This window comes from Vombatus ursinus, unplaced genomic scaffold (genome assembly GCF_900497805.2).
Source record: "Vombatus ursinus unplaced genomic scaffold, bare-nosed wombat genome assembly UNPS02014825.1, whole genome shotgun sequence".
Lineage (NCBI taxonomy): Eukaryota > Metazoa > Chordata > Mammalia > Diprotodontia > Vombatidae > Vombatus > Vombatus ursinus.
The window spans coordinates 8,794,042-8,813,594 of NW_020954603.1; the positions used below are offsets into that span (position 1 = coordinate 8,794,042).

A 19,553-nucleotide genomic window follows, 5' to 3' on the forward strand; every position below is an offset into this window, starting at 1 on the left:
GAGTACCTGAGCCCTGGCCAGATCAGAAGCAGACTGTGTAAAGGGGGAATAGAAAGAGTGGCTGAGTGTAACATAAATAAATCGCTATTTTAGAACTTGAAAAGATAAAGCTTTGGGGTTCAAAAAATATCCTTTTTTCAACAGGCTTGCTTCTACAAATATAGACTATCTGCATCATTAGCTTAAAACAAAAGAAAAGTACTTGACAGTGGTTTTCATAAAATTTCCCTATATTCATACACAGTTGGATATGAAAATAATCATAACAGCTTACATTTATGTGGTATTTGATTCTTCCAACCACACTGGGAGATAGGGAGCACAGGTATGTTTCAACCAGTAAAAAACTGAGCCTCAGGAAGGCTAGATGACTTCCCACTGTCAGAACTGGAATTTGAACCGAAGCCTGGGGGTTCCTAGATTAGTGCTGTCAGAGCATTAGTCCCATTTCTTCCAATTATGAGCTGTGTGACATGAGGCAAATTACTCCATTTTACAGATAAGAAAATTATCTGCCCTATCTACATCCCAGGACTTTTGTGAGGGTGAAATAAGACATTTCTATGTTGCTCTTTGTGCATGAAGATGATGCTACTGATCTTTTTATTGGTTTTTCCATTAATGGTATTAGATTTACACTCTCATGCATATTAGTTCACCTCTTACCCTATGTGACTAGGTACCAGCACTTAGAGGATGACTAGCCAAGGTCTATGGTCATGGGTCAGAATGGAACCAGCTGACCCACAAAGGAATCGAATCCATGACCTTGACCCAATGGGCATAAAGTATCTTCAGCTGTAATTAATCTACCCCATGACAGATACTCTGTAGGAGGCAATATCGCATGGTGCATTGAGCCCTGGACTTTGAGTCAAGAAGACACGATTCAGATCTTGCCTCAGATATCGAAAATCTGTATGATCTGGGGCGATTCGCTTAATCTCTCTTAGCTTCAGTTTTGTTATTGTTGTTGAATTGTGTCCAATTTTTGGTGACCCTGTGAAGCTCTGGCTATGGAGTTTTCTTGGCAAAGATCTTGGAGTGGTTTGCCATTTCCTTCTTCACTTTACTCATCTATAAAATACAAATAATGATAAAACACCTACCTCACACATTTTGTATCAAATGAGATCATGTAAAATCCTTTGCAAACCTTAATATATGTGTATGCATATATATAATGTATACACGTATATATATGTGCTACATAAATGCCAGCTATTTTTATTATCCTGTGATATTGTTCTGGCCACAATGTTATATTCAGACAGAATAATTTCACCCTGGTGAGCAGCTGTGATTGAGCCAGTCAGAGTTCTGAGCTATGAACAGTGGACTAGGTCATTTTGAATGAATGAATGAAAAAATGTGATTAGTGCTTGCTGTGATCTAAGCACTGTGCTGAAAGCTAGGATAAAAATATGTAAGTGGGAATTGTACATTCTAATGGGAAAGATACATATAGGGGAGTGTTGATCAGGGGTTATTGCTTTGACTTGGGAAATCACAGGATAATAATAATAATAACCTATAGGAAAGTTGATTGGTATGACTTTTTCTGTAGTATTTGAGTCAGGTCTCAGAGCTGTAAGATAAAAATTGGCAGGGAATACCTGTGCAGTGGTGAGGTGGTCCAGAGAATAGAGCAGCCGGCAAGGTGGATAGAAGGCAAAAAAAAAAAAAAAATGGCAGCTGTGGAATGTGAGGCATGTATTTCAGGTATTCCAAGAGGTTGTGATTACAAAAGATAATAATCTGAAAGCTGAACAAACAGCATAGTGTGGCAAGAAATTTACCCATAATTTAAGAGTCACCTATACCCACATCCACTCTTTTCCTGTATTTCATACTCACTCTCCACCAGCTCCCCATTTGCTTCTTTCACTTTCCTTTTCTTCCTTCCCTCCTCTTACTTCTTTCCTGTCTTCCCTCCTCCTTTCCTTGCCTTCTTCTTGTCCCTCTGCCCCTCCCCTGTAATGGAATGGGAATATATATATTTAGTAGTCAGTGCATCTCAACAAATAAGATAATAGGTGTAAATCACTTCGTAAATGTTAAAGCTCTATAGAAGTGCAGTGATGATGATGGTGGTGGTGATGATGATGATGGTGGTGATGATGGTGATGACAATAATGAGATCATCAGGTCCAGCCTCCTCCTTTGTGTGACAGATAAGACAGAGAACACCCAAAGAGGTTATAGGGTCTATAATAGATCCAACACTAGAACGGTGACCTGCTGTTCAGGTGTTCTCTCTATTATACCACACTGCCTCTCTTTATTGAGAAAAATTGAATGTTTCCTTTTATTCATTTGCGAACCAGCTCTGTAAAACATTTACATATTTCAATGTATATAAAACACTTTGCAGAATTTTGAATGCTCTTATTACTACCGTGTGTCTGTAGAGTCATGTCCCTCTTATGTTCCAATCAGTTAACTTCTCTGGTTCTTATTTTGCTCCTGTTAAGTGAAGGTCTAGATCAGCGGTTCTTAACCTTTGTTGTGTCCTGGACCCCTTTGGCAATCTAGTGAAGTCTATACATCTTTTTTCAGGTAAAGGTTTTTAAATTCATAAAACACAGGGTTATAAAGGAAACCAGTGATTTTAAATAAAAGTCAAGTCAATAAGAATTTATTAAAAACTTACCATGTGTCAGGCACTGTGCTAAGTGCTAGGGATACAAAGAAAGGCAAAAAACAGTCCCTACTGTCAAGGAGCTTACAGTCTAATGGGGGAAACAACATGCAAACAATGGTGGACTAACAAAATATATAAAGGAGAAATTAGAGATAATCAACAGAGGCTAAAGCACTAGCCTTAAGGGAGATTGGGAAAGGCTTCTTGTAAAAGGTGTGGTTTTACCTGGAACTTGAAGGAATCCACAAAACAGAGATGAGAACGGAGAGACTTCCAGGCATGGGAAACAGCCAATGAAAAGGCATGGAGCCAAGAGCTGGAGGTCTTGTTTGTGGAATAGCCAGGGAGTTCAGCGTCACTAGATCAAGGAGTACGTGTTGGGTAGTCAGCTGTAATTAGACTGGAAGGTAGGGGGGCTCTGAATGCCAAACAGAATGTTCTGTATTTGATCCTGGAGGCAATAGGGAGCCGGGGGAGTTCATGGAGTAGAGGGGTGTCCGTAGAGGTCAGTTTGGGCTTTAGGAAGGTCATTTTGACAATTGAGTGGAGAGTGGGCTGAAGTGGGGAGAGACCAAGCAGAAGTATATCGCAGCAGTCCTAGCATGAGGTGATGAGGCCCTGCACCATCACCATGAATGGGGTGGTCATGTCAGAGGACAGAAGAGGTGGAATCAACAGAACTTGGCAACAGATTGGGTGTGGGGGGTTAGAAAATGAGGAGGCAAGGATGACTCGGATTCTGGGAGCCTGGGAGCCTGGCTGGGATGATGGCACCCTCAAGAGTAACAGGAAGATATGGGTGAGAGGAGGGCTTGGGGGGAAGATGGTGAGTTCAGTGTTTAAGATGATTTTGACACGATACCCTCTTCTCTTATTTTTCATGATCCTACTCCCTCCTGCTGCTCCTCCGTGTCTGATCCGCTAGTCCAGTCTCCTTTCCTGAATCTTCATTCAGGTCACATCCTTTAGGGGAAAAGGAACAGGCATGTACTAAGCACCTACTATGTGCCAGGCACTGTGTGCTAAGCACCTTACAAATATCATCTTGTCTGATCCTCACAATAACCTTAGGAAGCTGGTGCTATTATTATCCCCACTTTACAGCTGAGGAAACTGGGGCATACAAAGGTTAAGTGATTTGCCCAGGGTTACACAGTTAGTGTGGCAGGATTTGAACCCAGGTCTTCCTGACTTCAGGCCAGCACTCTATACCCACTGCCTCTGACCATGAAAGTCTCCCAAAGTTCTGTGCTGGGCCTTCTCTTCTCCCTCAGGGTTATTATATTATGGATTCAGTTACTCCTTGCTGATGATTCTCAGAACTACCTGTCCTAGCCTGAAAGCTAGAATCTCCAGGTGCCTATTGGATGTCTCAAACTGAGTGTCCTGTAGACATCTTCAGTCACTCAGTGAACGTTTATTAAGTGTCTACTGTATGCCAAGCACTGTGCTGAGTGCTGAGGATACAAAGGCAGTCTCTGCTCTCAAAGAGCTCACAGTCTGTTGGGGGGGACACCATGCAAACAACTCTATACAAACATGCTATAGACAGGATGAATTGGAGGTAGCCAACTTTATGACTCAAGTACATAATTGATTTTTATAACTGGCCAACTGAGTGTATGACTGGGCACTCAGAGATGCCAGCTAAACTCCTTACATGTAGAATTTATAATGTCCTTGCCTCCTAGGAGGATTTGATGGAGAAAGGAGAAACCTTGTTTTGGCCAGTGGACCAAGGGACTCAGTTTCCTAACCAGTTCTGAGAAAAGGCTGTAAATAGGGATAAATGTATTCAATTCATTGAAATTGGAGGCAAATGGTACCATACTGTTTGTTTGACAGAGGGATCATTTTTTCTAGATTTTAGCCCGCCCTTTTCCACCAAGCTTTATTTATCATTTTGCCTGCATGTACATTTTCCTCGGATACTGGAAGTAAAGTGTTTTGCAGTTTGCTTGCCTGGGTGGATAAGATTGTAATCCTCCTTTGGCATTTTTATTTTTATATTCTGTGGCAAATATTTCATCTCCTAGAGTTGAAAAAAAAAACAAATGTAAAGGTCCTTTTTTCCCCTGTGTGCAGGTCTCAAAAACTAAGCATCACAGATTTGGTTAATTTCTCCATGCATTTTCCATTGCAACCTAGTGTGATTCTGCTAAGGATTGTTTGTATGCACAGTGAGGTACAATTGTGCACCTTAAGTGAACTTCTGGGACTTCACTATGAGCATCCCAATGAAAGCTAAATTGGCACCATAGCCTCTAGCTTTTATAACAGGTTCCTCTATGGTTCAATTACTGGCAATTCTGGCATGTTTGCTGAGGTGATTAGCTTTAGCTTCATGTTTATTTAAACCTTGAGATATTCCAACCACATCTTCCATTATATGGAAATGAATAACTACATTTCATTAAATTTGTATTTGCTTATCACTAATTATTATTTGGCTAGCCTGGGTTTCTCTAGTATTGTGCATTTACCTATCTTTAAATTGCTAGGTTTGCTTATAAGAAAGATAATATTTTCAAGTCAGATCTTAAATAGCTTTTTCAAAATTGAGGTTGTGACAACTAAGTATAGATCCCCAGTCTCTCTTTTATGTAGGTTTTTGAAAGAAACAAAGAAAGACAATCAAGATTAGGACATTAAAACTAATGGGCAGGTAACCCATGACCCAGAATGGATGTGCTGGGTTTGCATGAACAATGGTTCAATCTTGGGCATGTCTTAGCAGTCACGTGTATTATCTTTTTTTATTGTGTCGCCACCTAGTGTTTCTCCTTGGAACATCAGAATTTAACTGCAACAGAAGCGATCTTAAAGGAGCCTAAGCTATGCAAACTCTCACACTAACAAAACGATGTCAATAGGACAAGCTTTATTTAATCAGACAGAAGCTGTAAGAACCTGCACCCGAGCAACTCTTCCCTCTCTGGGGAGCCCCCCTCCTCAAAGGGCCTCTGGGTTCTCCCAGCTCAGGGTACCATTGACCCAGGGCTGCTCCCCCCTACAATGGAAAAGCTGTGGGGGTTGCTTCTTTCTGTGTGTTGTCTTCTCTCATTAGATTGTAAGGTCCTAGAGGGCAGGGAGTGTCTTTCTTATCTGTGTCCCCAGAGCTTAGCACAGGGCCTGGCACATAGTAGGCATTTAATAAATATTTATCGAGTTGAATTAACTACTAGATCTGCAATGCCCTAGAATCCTCCTAGAATGCCCCAGTCCACATAACCTGCAGTAGGAGTGAAGGGCCAGGCCCAGCTTCGCTCCGCGTGGTCCAGGAGTCCCTCACTGCTCCCCTGTGGGCTGCCATCTTGGTGACATGAGTGGGCTTCTCAGTGGTGAGCTCAATCTGGGAATCTCTCTGCAGCTTTCCCTCCAGACCTCATGATCTCTGACTCTGCTCTCCTTGTTAGGTGACAAATGCAGGCATATAGCCCAGGTAAACTATTCCAGCTGTGACTCAGTTGTCCTTAATATAGTATAGGAGTACCGCCCAAAGTCACACCTTACCAAAGCACAATCAGGGAATGATTAGCACTTGGTTCTGGAAATAGAAGAAGGATTAAGGAGGGCCTTCCCAGACTCCTCCTGGGCACACCTTCTAAATGTGTATTTGTATATGAGAGGGAGTTGAATCTGGAATCAGAAAACCTCCATTTGACTCCCAGCTCTGATACTTACCTAGCTCTGTGACCTTTCTGCGCTTCAGTTTTCTCACCTGGAAAATGGACTTAATAATACTTGCATTTCCTACTTTAAAGGGGTTACTGTGAGCCTCAGGACAAGATGATACATGTGAATGTACTTTGTAGACCGTAAAGTACTAATACTTGCTATCATTTACATTATTATGATTAGTCATCTAAACTCGGCAAATTGCAAGCTGTCCCGTGTTTTCAGTGCCTCTCATTTCACCAATATGCTATCCAGACAATACCCTAAAGCCACTACCTTTATCGGTCTTTATCTTGTTTTCCGAGTATAACCTAGAGAACTCCATCAGCTTTTAGCATTATTAACTCAAAGGCACCACCTAGTGGCAGAATCCAGTCATGGATGGCTAGACTAGATTAAAGGTGGCGTATTAATTTTATCCTTTTCTGCCCTTCCTCTTGATAAAACAGTTTTCCAGAACACATTGGGCCAAAAAGAAAGGTCCTACTTTTAGTAGGTTATGACTGTGTTTACACTTTAGTTTACAAGCACATTGTTTATTTGTCCTCCTTAAGGGCTTTATCAAAGGGTCAGGAAGAAATAGCAATTAGCATTGAGGACATATATGAGTGAGCCAAAACACAGGTGCCAATCCTGCTGAGCGCTGAGCCTGCCATTTGATATCCCAGTTGGGATAGTGGCCATTAGTTACACCGTGAAGGCAGGAGCCCAAACATCAACAGTTATGACCTATTTACGAGCGTGTTGGTTTGTTGATGCTTCATTCCCGTGAAAACTCTGTGTGGGGGTGGGGGGAGGGGAGGAGGAGAGAGAGGGAAGGGGAGGGAGGGAGGAGGGAAAGAGGGAGAGACTAAGACAGAGAGAGGAGAGACAGAGACAGAGAAAAGAGAGAGAAGTGAGAGAGAGAGAGGAGACAGAAGAGAGAGACAGAGACAGAAACGGGAGAGAGACAGAGAGGAGGGGGAGAGAGAGAGGGAGACACAGAGAGAGAAGAGAGACAGAGACGGAAACAGGGGAGAGAGACACAGACAGAGAGAGAGGAGAGGGAGAGAGAGAAAAGCGGGGGGAACTGCTTTAAAACGAAGCTATTCATAGACAGAAACGGTGGTTTAGTTTGGTTTTTCAATATTCAGAGTATCCTCTAGTACGGAGTCAGCCACCCAAGCGTAAGTGCTGCATACACAGGGCGCACATCCCCCTCTAGGCATTGCACTTAGTCTGCCTGCTGTGCCTACTATAGTGCTCTGCACACAGTGAGTGCGCACACATGATGCCCAAGGACACCAGACACAGTCCCTGCCCACATGATCATTTGAATTTCAGTACTTACTCTGCCCCAGAAAAGGAAACAGGAGCCCTCAAAACGCAATTTTAGTCTTGGGAAATTAAAACGTTAATATTAATTTTAATCATTCTAATTAAACGACAGATATTAAAAGGCTTTCTTTAGGGATTTCATCATGGTAAGTGAGCATTAAAAACAGGGATAATGGAGACGAGTGAAAGGATGGCGGATGACAAATCTATGAAAAAAGCTCCAAATCATTAATAATCAGAGAAATGCAAATTAAAACAACTGAAATTTCATCTCACACTTATCAAGCTGGAAAGATGATGAAAAAAAGCTCCAGACCCTCTTTTGGGAAACAGTTTGGAATTCTGTGAGAAAAGTCACAAAAATGTTCATGCACTTTACCTCAGGACCGTCGCTGGGAGGAACATGTCAGAAAGGACCTGAGATGCCAAGACATTTTGCGGCAGCACTTTAGGGACTACAAAAACCAAAGTACATACTTGTTAATTGGCCAAGAGCCGAACACGTTGTAGCACATAAATGTACCATCCTCATTCATTAGCATGGGTCAGACAAGTCAAACCACCAGCTCCAGCGCCTTAACCATCATCTCCCCCCAGCCTCTGATGGAGACGCCCAGGACCCTGAGCCCACGTGCCCCCCAGCCCACCAGAGCTGCTTCCAGTCTTTCCTCCTATGGCTGTTATTAAGGGGAGAAGTCTTTGTGGAGAAAACGGGGAAGGGGAAAAGAAATAAGCATTTACTAAGCACCTACTATATGCCAGGCACTGCACTAAGTGCTTTACAAATGTTATCTCATTTGATCTTCAAAATAACCCTTGGAAGTAGGTGCTATTATTATCTCCATTTTACAGATTAGGAAACAAGAAGAGGTTAAGTGACTTCCCCAGGGTCACACAGCTAGTAAGCGTCCAAGGCCGCATTTGAATTCGGGTCTTCTTGATTCCAGGCCTGGCGCTCTATGCACTATGGCACCACCTAGCTGCCTCAGAAGGGGCCCATCTTCTTCATCACCATCAGTAACAGTTACTGACCAACAGTCAGAAAGGCAGAGGAGCCCTGGGAAGGGCAGCACCCCCAGACTACCAGTCCAGCTTCCAGCTCAGCCCTCACAGCTCTCATCCATGGGAGCATCTCCTGTGGGTAAGGAGCCAGCCATCCTCACCAACTTCCAACCAACTGTCACCTCCAGGGCAGACAGGCCAGCCTGGCTGAAGGATTTGGGCACCCAGGGGATGAGACAGGAGGCAGCATGGGCCAGACAGGTCAGGCACCAGCTCCACCTTGACCACCATCTCCCCTCAGACCCCAAGAGACTTGGGAGTAGCTGTGCTTCCCCAACTGCCCAGAGCCATCCACCTGTGGAGATGCAGCCTGGCACATGCCCGTGCAGGGGCCTGAAGACCCCAAAAGGAAAGTTCTTGTCACTGAAGTCCTTGGCCTTGTCAAGTGGCTCAACATCAGAAACTGGGGGCAGTTAGGTGGCGCAGTGGATAGTGTACCAGCCTGGGGTCAGGAGGATAACACTCACTGTGTGACTCTGGGCAAGTCACTCAACCCCATTGCCTAGCCCCCCCCAAAAAAAATCAGAAACTGACATTTTTTCAGTGGAAATGACACTGAGGAGAGGCCTGACCCTCTGCTTGGCCGCTGCACCCTAAGGACCAGGGGACCTTTCTGTCTGACGTGCAGCTGAAACCTTCCTTAAGGGTTGTCTCCCCCACTAGACTGGAAGTTCCTGGGGGGAAGAAACTATCTTTTCTATTTGGATCCTCAGCTCCTAGCACAGGGCTTTCTTTGCACAGTGCCGAATAAAGGCTTTATTCACGCATTCACTCATGTTGGGCCATATCACAGATATGAAGAGTTCAGAGAGATACGGGAAGGTTTGTTTGCCCTGATGAAGAGCCGAGAAAGCCACGGAGGTGGCCGTTGGTGAGCATGGAACTCCCCGTGCCAGACAAGCCCAGGGGAGCCCTGACTACCAGTGAATGGATCATTTTTCCACTGGCTGCCTCAAGGCCAATGTGAAGATTGCTGTATGTTGAATCAACCTAGCAGAATTTGTTGCAAAATGTAGAAAAAGACTGCCCCCTTCTGGCACAACGATATAGGGAGAGGAGGAAGGCTCATTCCTTCAAAGACCGCGTAAGCCCTTTAAGGACAGGGCCTATCTTACATCATCTTTGCACAGTGTCAGGCACAGAGTAAGTGCTATATAAATGTGAGCTATTATTATTATTATTATTACTCATTTAGCAGATCAAGTCAGGGAGGCTGACTGTATATTCCTTACAGATAACACTCAGATGAAGAAGAATATTTTGGGTCCAGCCATGTGAGAGGATGGCTGATAGAAACAAATGAAAATTGTTCTGCTAAAACACACATTTTGCAGGAAAAGCCGTCCACTAAGGGATATGGTGGTGTTGGGGTGCTAACCAGCGTCCATTTAGAGAAAGCAAGGGTATGGCCAAGGGGATTATTGACACAAGAAGGATATGAAGGAATCATGTTTAAACCCATTAAGAACTCATCCCATAGATCTTGAAGACCAAGAAAATCAAGGGGAGCATTAGTGGGCATGTGTTAAAGCACCAAAGAGCCCCCTGGGCATTTGCATTCACGGAACGGGCAGAAGTCACAGCGTGAATCACCCGCAATGCCAGGCTGAGCGAGCGTGGGTCTGCCCCGCTCTGGAGCCCTTCAGTAGTGGTGACCTCTGCCTGCCCATCTGCTGCCCTTGCCCCTGCCTCATAGACTGACTCTTCCCAACCCTGCTCCGTCTCCTCCCTTGCTCTCCCCCTTGTTCGGACAAGTGCAGCGCCACACCTTTGGGACGCTGCTGGTCTCCCACTCAGTGCTGCCTGCTTCTCTGAATATCGTGTGGCCTAGCGAACAAGGCATCGGGTTTGGAATCAGGAGCGTCTAGATCCAAATCTTGCCTCAGACACGCACTAGCTTCTGTGACCCTGGGCAAGACTCTTAACTTCTCTGTGCCTCGGTTTCCTTATCTGTAAAGTGGGAGGTTTGTACTATATGTCCTGAAAGTCCTTTCCAATTCTACATCTATGAGTCCATGGTCCTACTGATGTTTCCCAAATGTTTTAGTCTTCTTTGGGGATCAGTCTGATGGAATTAAGCATCCCTAGACACCCCTTCTTCTTGTTGTTTTTCAGTCAAGTCCAGACTCTTCGTGACCCCTTTTGGGGTTTCCTTGGCAACGATACTGGAGTGGTTTGCCAATTCCTCCTCCAAATCATTTTACAGATGAGGAAACTGAGGCAAATAGGGGTAAGTGACTTGCCCAGGGTCACATGGCTAGTGAGCCTCTGAGGCCACATTTGAACTCAGGAAGATGTCTTCTTGACTCCAGGCCCAGCATTCTATGCACTGTGGCGCCACCTAGCTGCCTCATACCACTGCCTCCTCACCCTGCCCCCAGACACACCCCTCAGCAATTTATTTACCATCAGCAGAAAACTCAGGGTATTACAGGGATTCTTAACCTGGGATGTGTAAATTTGTAAACAAAGAGAGAGAGAGAAGGATGGATGGATGGATGGATGGATGGATGGATGGATGGATGGATGGATGGATGGATGGATGGATGGATGGATTTTACTGTAATTGACTTCCATTATAATCCTGTGTATACTATTTTATGAATTTCAAATATAATTCTGAGAAGAGGTCCATAGGCTTGCCCAGATAGCCAAAGGAGAGGTCCAAGACACAGAAAATGATAAGAACTTCTAGGGCAGTACATGTTGCCCCAACAACTCTTGATTTCCTGATCCTTATTTCATACTGTAGATGGAGTAAGAGTGGAGAGTCAGGTCATAATGCAAAAGAATGGGAATGGGGGAGGGATAGACCAGAGTGTCATCTGCTAGGCATTAACACTCTCTGTACCTCCTTAGGTGGGACAGTGGATGGAGTCAGGAAGATTAATTTTCCTGAGTTCAAATCTGTCCTCAGATACCAGCTGTGTGACCCTTAACAAGTCACTTAACCTGTTTGCCTCATCTGTAAAATGAGCTAGAGAAGGAAACAACAAACCACTCCAGTATCTTTGCCAAGAAAACCCCAATTGGGGTCACAAAGAGTCAGACACGACTGAAAAACAACTGAAGTACTGTGTATCTTCCTTTCCTTCCTATATCTCCGGGCTGCTTTTTGTTTTTTTGGTTACAAAGGAGGGTTTGTTTCATTGCAGGGCTGGTGTGCTGGGAAATGACTTAGACAAAATGTATCAGTAAAAAAAAATGGTAAAACATATTTAATGTGATTACTGAGCGATTTGCCTGATATATCATGGAACATAGTTTAGGTTGGTTGGTTGGTTGTTTGCAAATCTATTATTTTCAACCTACCTCTATCTGCTCAGTTGTCACCTGGAAGACGGGAATACTTCCCTTAGATAGCAACATGGCATCTGGTGTGCAAAAATTCATTAAAAAAGAGTGCCTTCTTCTGACAAAATTGTATATTTATACAGGTGTGTTTTCATTTTATCAAAGACTATGAATGAGATTGTAAACTCTTTGAGGGCAGTCACACAGCTAATTTAATTTTTGCATACTCAATTTACAATAGTATGGCCCTTTGATGGAATCTAGGTCCTCAAGGGGACCTAGAGGGCAGCAAGTGGCCTTGAGTCTGCGGGTTCCCCCACCCCTGGCCTGCCATAAAGTAGGCATTTAATGAATGTTTGTCCAGTTTTTGTTGGAATGTTGAAGTTGGGCTAGAAAACACCCTGGAAGTCCTGAACACTCACTCCTAACTTTTTTTGTCTTTTGTTTTTTTTAAATGGTGTTCATAGAACATAGAATTTAGGGAACGAACAGTCAAGGCCATCTTGAATAATCCCTCCATTTTACAGATGGGGCAGAGGGTAAATGAAGACACAGAAATAATAAGGAGCAACAGACCCAGGTTTTGAACTAAAATCCTCTAAGCTCAAAATTTAAGCCGTTTTTCATCTCACAAGTCAAATCAATAAGCATTTATTAAGCACTTACTGTGTGCCAGACATGGGGCCAAGTGTTGTTGATGCAAATACAAGCAAAAAGACAGTCTCTGCCCTCAAGAAGCTACACTCTACCTGGAGAAGACAACATATAAAAGGGAGATGAAGATCAATAAAAAGAGACCAGTAAACATTTTTTTAAATTTCAAGCCATAGGGGCAGCTAGGTGGCACAGTGGATAGAGCACCAGCCTTGGAGACAGGAGGACCTGAGTTCAGATCTGGCCTCAGACACTTGACACTTACTATCTGTGTGACCCTGGGCAAGTCACTTAACCCCAGTTGCCTAAAAAAAAATTTTTTTTCAAGCCATACTAATCAGAAAAGCAAACAGAAACAATTTTGAGGTCCTATTTTACATGCAAATTGGCAAAAAAATATATAAATGTACAAAATTCAACAGTGATGAGACTGAGAAAACAGTCACTCTTCCATTTTGGGTGGAATCATAAGTTGCTGCAATATATTTGAAGAGCAATCTGGGAATATGCAAAGAAGGGTCATAAGCCGGATCATAGTTCTTGCCAAGAATAACCCAGGTAAAGAACGTTACCCTCAGGTGTAATAGAAACCAAATAGGTTTATAGCTGCTTTATTTGTAATATTTGTTTGTAATCCTGAGGCAATAATCATGAAAACTTCATCTCTAGAGGATGAACGTGGTGGTAGAAAAATTTGGAACATAACAACGTAATGCAATACTATTCTACCATTAAAGTGACAGATGAATACAAAGAAAGAGGAAAGATGCAAAATGATTCAATAAAAACAGAATTAGAAACAGTATAAATATTTACCATACAGCACTACCTCTTCCCGGTTATGATTACAGTTCATACGTACAGGACGTTCTGAAAAAACCAGTGTGTTAAGCAGCCTGCTTGAATAGGCAAACCTCTTACTTCCAGCTGGTAAATTGGCTATAGCCACCTCCTTCCCCCCAACCAATCTGTTGGGACCAGGATTCCTGGGATCTTTTAGGCCTTTTAGCTTCTTGAGGGCAGAGACTGTCTTTTTGCTTGTATTTGCATCAACAACACTTGGCCCCATGTCTGGCACACAGTAAGTGCTTAATAAATGCTTATTGATTTGACTTGTGAGATGAAAAACGGCTTAAATTTTGAGCTTAGAGGATTTTAGTTCAAAACCTGGGTCTGTTGCTCCTTATTATTTCTGTGTCTTCATTTACCCTCTGCCCCATCTGTAAAATGGAGGGATTATTCAAGATGGCCTTGACTGTTCGTTCCCTAACTACACAGCTAAATCTCACATAAAAACTTTACAGTTTTGCTCTAGGGGAAGATATTTAATGGGGACCATGATGTCCTTGGACTATTAGGAAATTCCTAAATAAACAACCTACTATTAAATAACTTATTAAAATGTTCTTCATAACAGTGATTTTATATATATATAATATGTGTATATATATATGTATATATATAATATATATAAACTTTATATATTTTATATAGCAATTTAAGGTTGGCAAAATGCTTTACATTTGTTATTTCATTTGATCTTTACAACAATCCTGTCCTTCTAATGTCAGGCTGTTGTTGTTTTTCCATCCAAATGTAAAAAACATCCATTTTTCTCTTTTGACTTTCAGCTTACTAAATTCAGCTAATTTTCCTAGCCTGTCAAGACCTTTTGGAATCCTGACTTTGTCACCCCTTCTGTATGCTGGCTCTCCCTCCCAGCTCTGGGTCATCTGAAAATTGGATATGCATGCTTCGATGCCTTCATTAAAGTTAATAAAAATGTTAATAAAATGAGCGCAAAATCCCTGAAAGACTCGGCTGCCCAATTCTAAGTTCATATCAAACCACTAATGCGGGGGTGGAGAACCTGAGGCCTCAAGGCCCTCTAGGTCCTCAAGTGCGGCCCTTTGACTGACTCCAAACTTCACAGAATAAATCCCCTTAATAAAAGGATTTGTTCTATAAAACTAGGACTCAGTCAAAAGGCTGCACCCAAGGACCTAGAAGGCCACTTGAGGACACATTCCCGTTCCCCAACCCATGTGAGTAAGGACTCACCTTTGACCCCGGTCATCTAACCACTTCTCACTCATCTCAGTGGTTTTGTCATGTACAAAAACCTAAGTTTTCAGCTTATCCACAAGAATGATTTGACATACTTTATTAAACACTTTTAACCCTGACAAAAAAGGAAGTGAGGTTAGTCCGACATAACCTGCTCAGGATAAAGCCATGCTGGTTCTTTGTGGGCATCACTTTCTTTTCTAGATGTTCACCGTTTCTTTAGTAATGAGTTTGAGTCGGGAACTTTGCCAGGTATCCACATAAAGCTCAGAGACCTACATCAGTGGTGTCAAAACTCAAATAGAAGCTGGGCCAATGCTCCATACATAAGGATCCCTGTAGACAGCATATTGACTTAGTTTTTACATGCAATATTATCTGTTTTATTGTATTTTTACATATTTTGTTAAATATTTCCCAATTAGGTTTTAATCTGGCTGGGGCTGCAATCGAGAATGTTGGAGCAGCATGGGGTCTCAGGCTAGGCAACGCCTCTGGCCCGAAACAAGGGTCAGCCAACTTCAGCCTCTCCTTTTTGATACTGCTCACAAACTAAGAATGATTTTTGCATTTTAAAATATAATAAAACTTTATTTTAAAATATAAAAATCATTTTTAGCTGACAAGCCATACATAAACATGTGGTGGGCTACTTTTGGCCCTCAACAGTAATCTGCCAACTCCTGGCCTACATTTTTCATATTCTACTTTCTTCACTTTTACAAAATTGGGACATGCTAATATATGACTGAGCTGGGAATTGGTCCAACAACTCTGAAAAGCAATTTGGAATTGGCTAAGAAAGCAAAAATACCCATATCCTCCGACCAAAAGAACTCACACTAGACATATAGGAGAGATCAAAGACAGAAAGAAAGGTACAGTGTACACCAAAATATTTATAGCAATATTCTTTATAACGAAGAGCTGGAAACAAAATGGATGTCCACTGAGTGATACATTATGAGAAGTCTTACATGAATTGTTTCAAAATGAAGTAAGTAGGGGCAGGTAGGTGGCACAATGGATAGAGCATGGGCTCTGGAATCAGGAGGACCTGAGTTCAAATGTGACCTCAAATACTTGACACTTAACTAGTTGTGTGACCCAAGGCGAGTCACTTAACCCCTATTGCCTCACCACCACCACCACCACCACCAACAAAAAAAAACAAAACCCAACAACAACAACAACAAAAAACCAACAAAATGAAGTAAGAAAAACCAGGAAAACTATGCAAGATGACCGCCATCTTGTAAATGGAAAGAAGAATACTGTGTATTTATAAAGACAAGCTTGGCCCCACAGGCTAGCTATAGGACAGCAAAATTAGGCAATGCTTAAGAACTGGGTAATGAGCACTCTCAGAGAAGCCACAAAATGAGGCAGATGCCATGATTAGGTGAGAGCCCAGGGAAGGAAAGAAGATGCCTTCGAGAAGAAGACAGTGCTTGCCCACTAGGAACTGATTCTGCTATATTCCATGTTTTCTTTGGAGCCATCTAGGAAAAGAATTATTATAGACAATTGAAGCCTTGCTTAGGATTTAATAGAGATCACCGATGATGCACGGGTTTCTTATGTTCCCCATCACCCATGATCGTAGATAGAGAGCTAGAAGGAACCTTGGAGGTCAGTCCAGGCCAGTCAAACTGAAATGGAAAACCATACATGAGAATTCCCACAGGCCACCTAATTCTTAGAAAATTAGTATTATCTGTATTCTACTGTGTTTTTATTTATTTATTTTTACTGTGACTTCTTTATTTTTTGTAAGTCTTTTTATTGTACAGTTAAATATAAATGAGAAAGGAAAAAAAATATTGCCATGTACACAGCAGACCACAAGAGAGGATTCGATATAAAATTCAATATAAAGCAATAAGATTCAATACAAAACAATATAAAACATATAAATATAAAACAATAAAATTCAATTTAAAACAATAAATTTCCATTTCAAGGAAACTGTATAATAAATACTACACATTGTTTTCAAAGTTGCCCAGCTTTTCTTTGCTTCCTTGTTGGTTTTCTTTTGTTCTCTGCTGTGTACTTTTTACTTTATTTTTTCCCCTCTCTCCCCCTCCCACCCTAAAGAAAGCCACAATTAATCATGAATATATATACATATACATAGATATCTATAAACATATACATGTATACAGATATACACTCATACATATATATGTAAGACTGTACTATGTTTATTTCCTCCTATCATCTGTTTCTCTGTAGGTGGATGGCATCTTCCTTCATAAGTCCAAGAATCAGAAGTGGGGAACCTGCAGCCTCGAGACTACGTGTGGCCTTCTAGGTCCTCGGGTGTGGCCTTTTGACTGAGTCCAAGTTTTACAGAACAAATCCTTTTATTAAGTGGATTTGTTCTGTGAAGTTTGGATTCAGTCAAAGGGCTGCCCTTGAGGACCTGGAGGGCTACAAGTGGTCTCGAGGCTGCAGGTTCCCCACCCCTGGTCCAAGTTTTTCCATGTTTTTCTAAATCAACCAGCTCATCATTTTCTACACCACGGCAATATTCCTTTCTGGATTCAAACAATATCTTCCTTCATAGGATCTTTTAGTCAAAATGACTTGGTTGCTCAAAGTTGTTCTTAAAACAATACAATGTTCTCTTGGTTTTGCTCATTTCACTTTTCACTATTTCGTGGAGGTCTCTCCATGCTTTTCAAACCATTGAGCTTATCATTTCTTATAGCAGAGTAATATTACATCATGAACATATACCACAATTTGTTTAGCTATTCCCCCATTGATGGATATCCCTGTAATTTCCAGTTCTTTGCCACCACAGAGAGAGCTGCTGTAAGTATTTTAGAACATGTAGGTTCTTCTCCATTTTCTGTAATCATTTTGGAGAAAGACCTAATAGTGGTATTGCTGGGTCAAAGAGTATAAGCAGTTTAATAACTCTTTGGGCATAATTCCAAATCCCTCTCCAAAATGGTTGGATCAGTTCACAGATCCACCAACAATGAATTAAAGTCCCAGTTTTTCCACATCCCCTCCAACATTTGTCAATAAATGTCCACCATTTCTCCTTCTCTCATTTTAGCCAATCTGGTAGGTATAAAATGATATCTCGAGTTGTTTTAATTTGTATTTATCTAATCAGTAATGATTTAGAGCATTTGTTCATATGACTGTAACTTGTTTTGGTTTCTTCATCAGGACACTGCCTGTTCATATCCTTTAACCATTTATCAATTGGGAAATGACTCATTCATATTACAAAGTTCTTTATATATTTGAGATATGAGACCTTTATCAGAGGAGTTCTCTATAAAAATTTTCCTCCAGTTTTCTGTTTTCCTTCTGATCTTGGCTACATTTGTTTTATTTGTACGAAAAGTTTTTAATTTAATATAATCAAAATTATCCACTTTATATCTCACAATACTCTGTCTTTTGTTTGTTCATAAATTGTTTACCTATCCGTAAGTCTGATAGGTGATAAGTTTCAGGTTCTTCAAATTTTCTTGTAATATCTCTCTTTATATCTAAGCCATGTATCCATTTTGACCTTATCTTGGTAAATGATGTAAGATATTGTTCCATGCCCAATTTCTGCCAAACTACTTTCCAGCTTTCCCAACAATTTTTACCAAATAACGAATTCTTATCCCAAAGACTTAAGTTTTTACACTTGTCAAATACTGGGTAATTAGGTTCGTTTGATGCTGTAGATTGTATTTCTACTCTGATCTACTGATCTACTTTTCTTTTTCTTAGCCAGTACCAGATAGTTTTGGTAATTACTGCCTTATAATGTACTTTAACATCTGGTACTGCTAAGCCTCCTTCCTTTGCAATTTTTTTTCAGTTAGTTCCTTTGATATTCTTGACCTTTTGTTCTTCCAAATGAATTATTTTTTTTTCTAGCCCCATATTTTTGGCAATTTAATTGGGATGACACTGAATACATAATTTTGCTAAAATCGTCATTTTTATTATATTGGCCCTACCTACCCATGAACAATTAGTATTTCATCATTTATTTAAATCTGATTTATTTGTGTACAAAGTTTTTTTATGGTTTTGTTCATATAGATCCTGGTTTGTTTGTATTCCCAGGTATTTTATACTGTCTAGGGTTATTTTAAATGGGGTATCTCTAGCTATGTCTTCTTGAAGGATCCTGTTGGTAACATATAGGAATGCTGATGATTTATATGAGTTTACTTTATATCCTGCTACTTTGCTGAAATTATTATTTCAATTAATTTTTAGTTGAGTCTTTAGGATTTTCCAAGTATATCATATCATCTACAAAAAGAGATAATTTCATTACCTCATTCCCTATTCTGATTCCTTCTATTTCTTTTCCTTCTCTTATTGCTATTGCTAGGATTACCAATACAATACTGAATAATGTTGGTGAGAGTGGGAATCTTTGTTTCACACCTGACCTTACTGGGAAGGCTTCTAGTTTATCCCCATTACAAAGAATGTTTGCTAATGGTTTTAGGCAAATGCTTCTTACCAATTTAAGAAAAAGTTCATTTATATCTATACTTTCAAGTGTTTTTAATAGAAATGAGAGTTGTACTTTGTCAAATGCTTTTTCTGCATCTATTGATATCATATGATTTTTGTTACTTTTATTATTGATATAATCTATTATGTTAAGTGTTTTCCTTATGTTAAACCATCTCTGCCTTCCTCGCAGGAATCCATAATGTATGATTTTTGTAATATATTGTTGTAATCTTTTAGCTAGTATTTTATTTAGGATTTTTGCATCCCTATTCATTAATTTTTATTTTGTTTTTACAAGTAAGTCATATTTTCTTTTAGTTTTATTTATTTTGTTAAACAT

General features: G+C 40.9%; 1 protein-coding gene across 1 annotated transcript in view; it reads left to right on the forward strand.

Annotated features, from left to right (window-relative positions):
- The window catches only part of DIPK1A (divergent protein kinase domain 1A), a 115,716-nt gene that overhangs the window by 87,759 nt on the left and 8,404 nt on the right, over positions 1-19,553 (forward strand). The gene's annotated exons all lie outside the window — the stretch shown is intronic.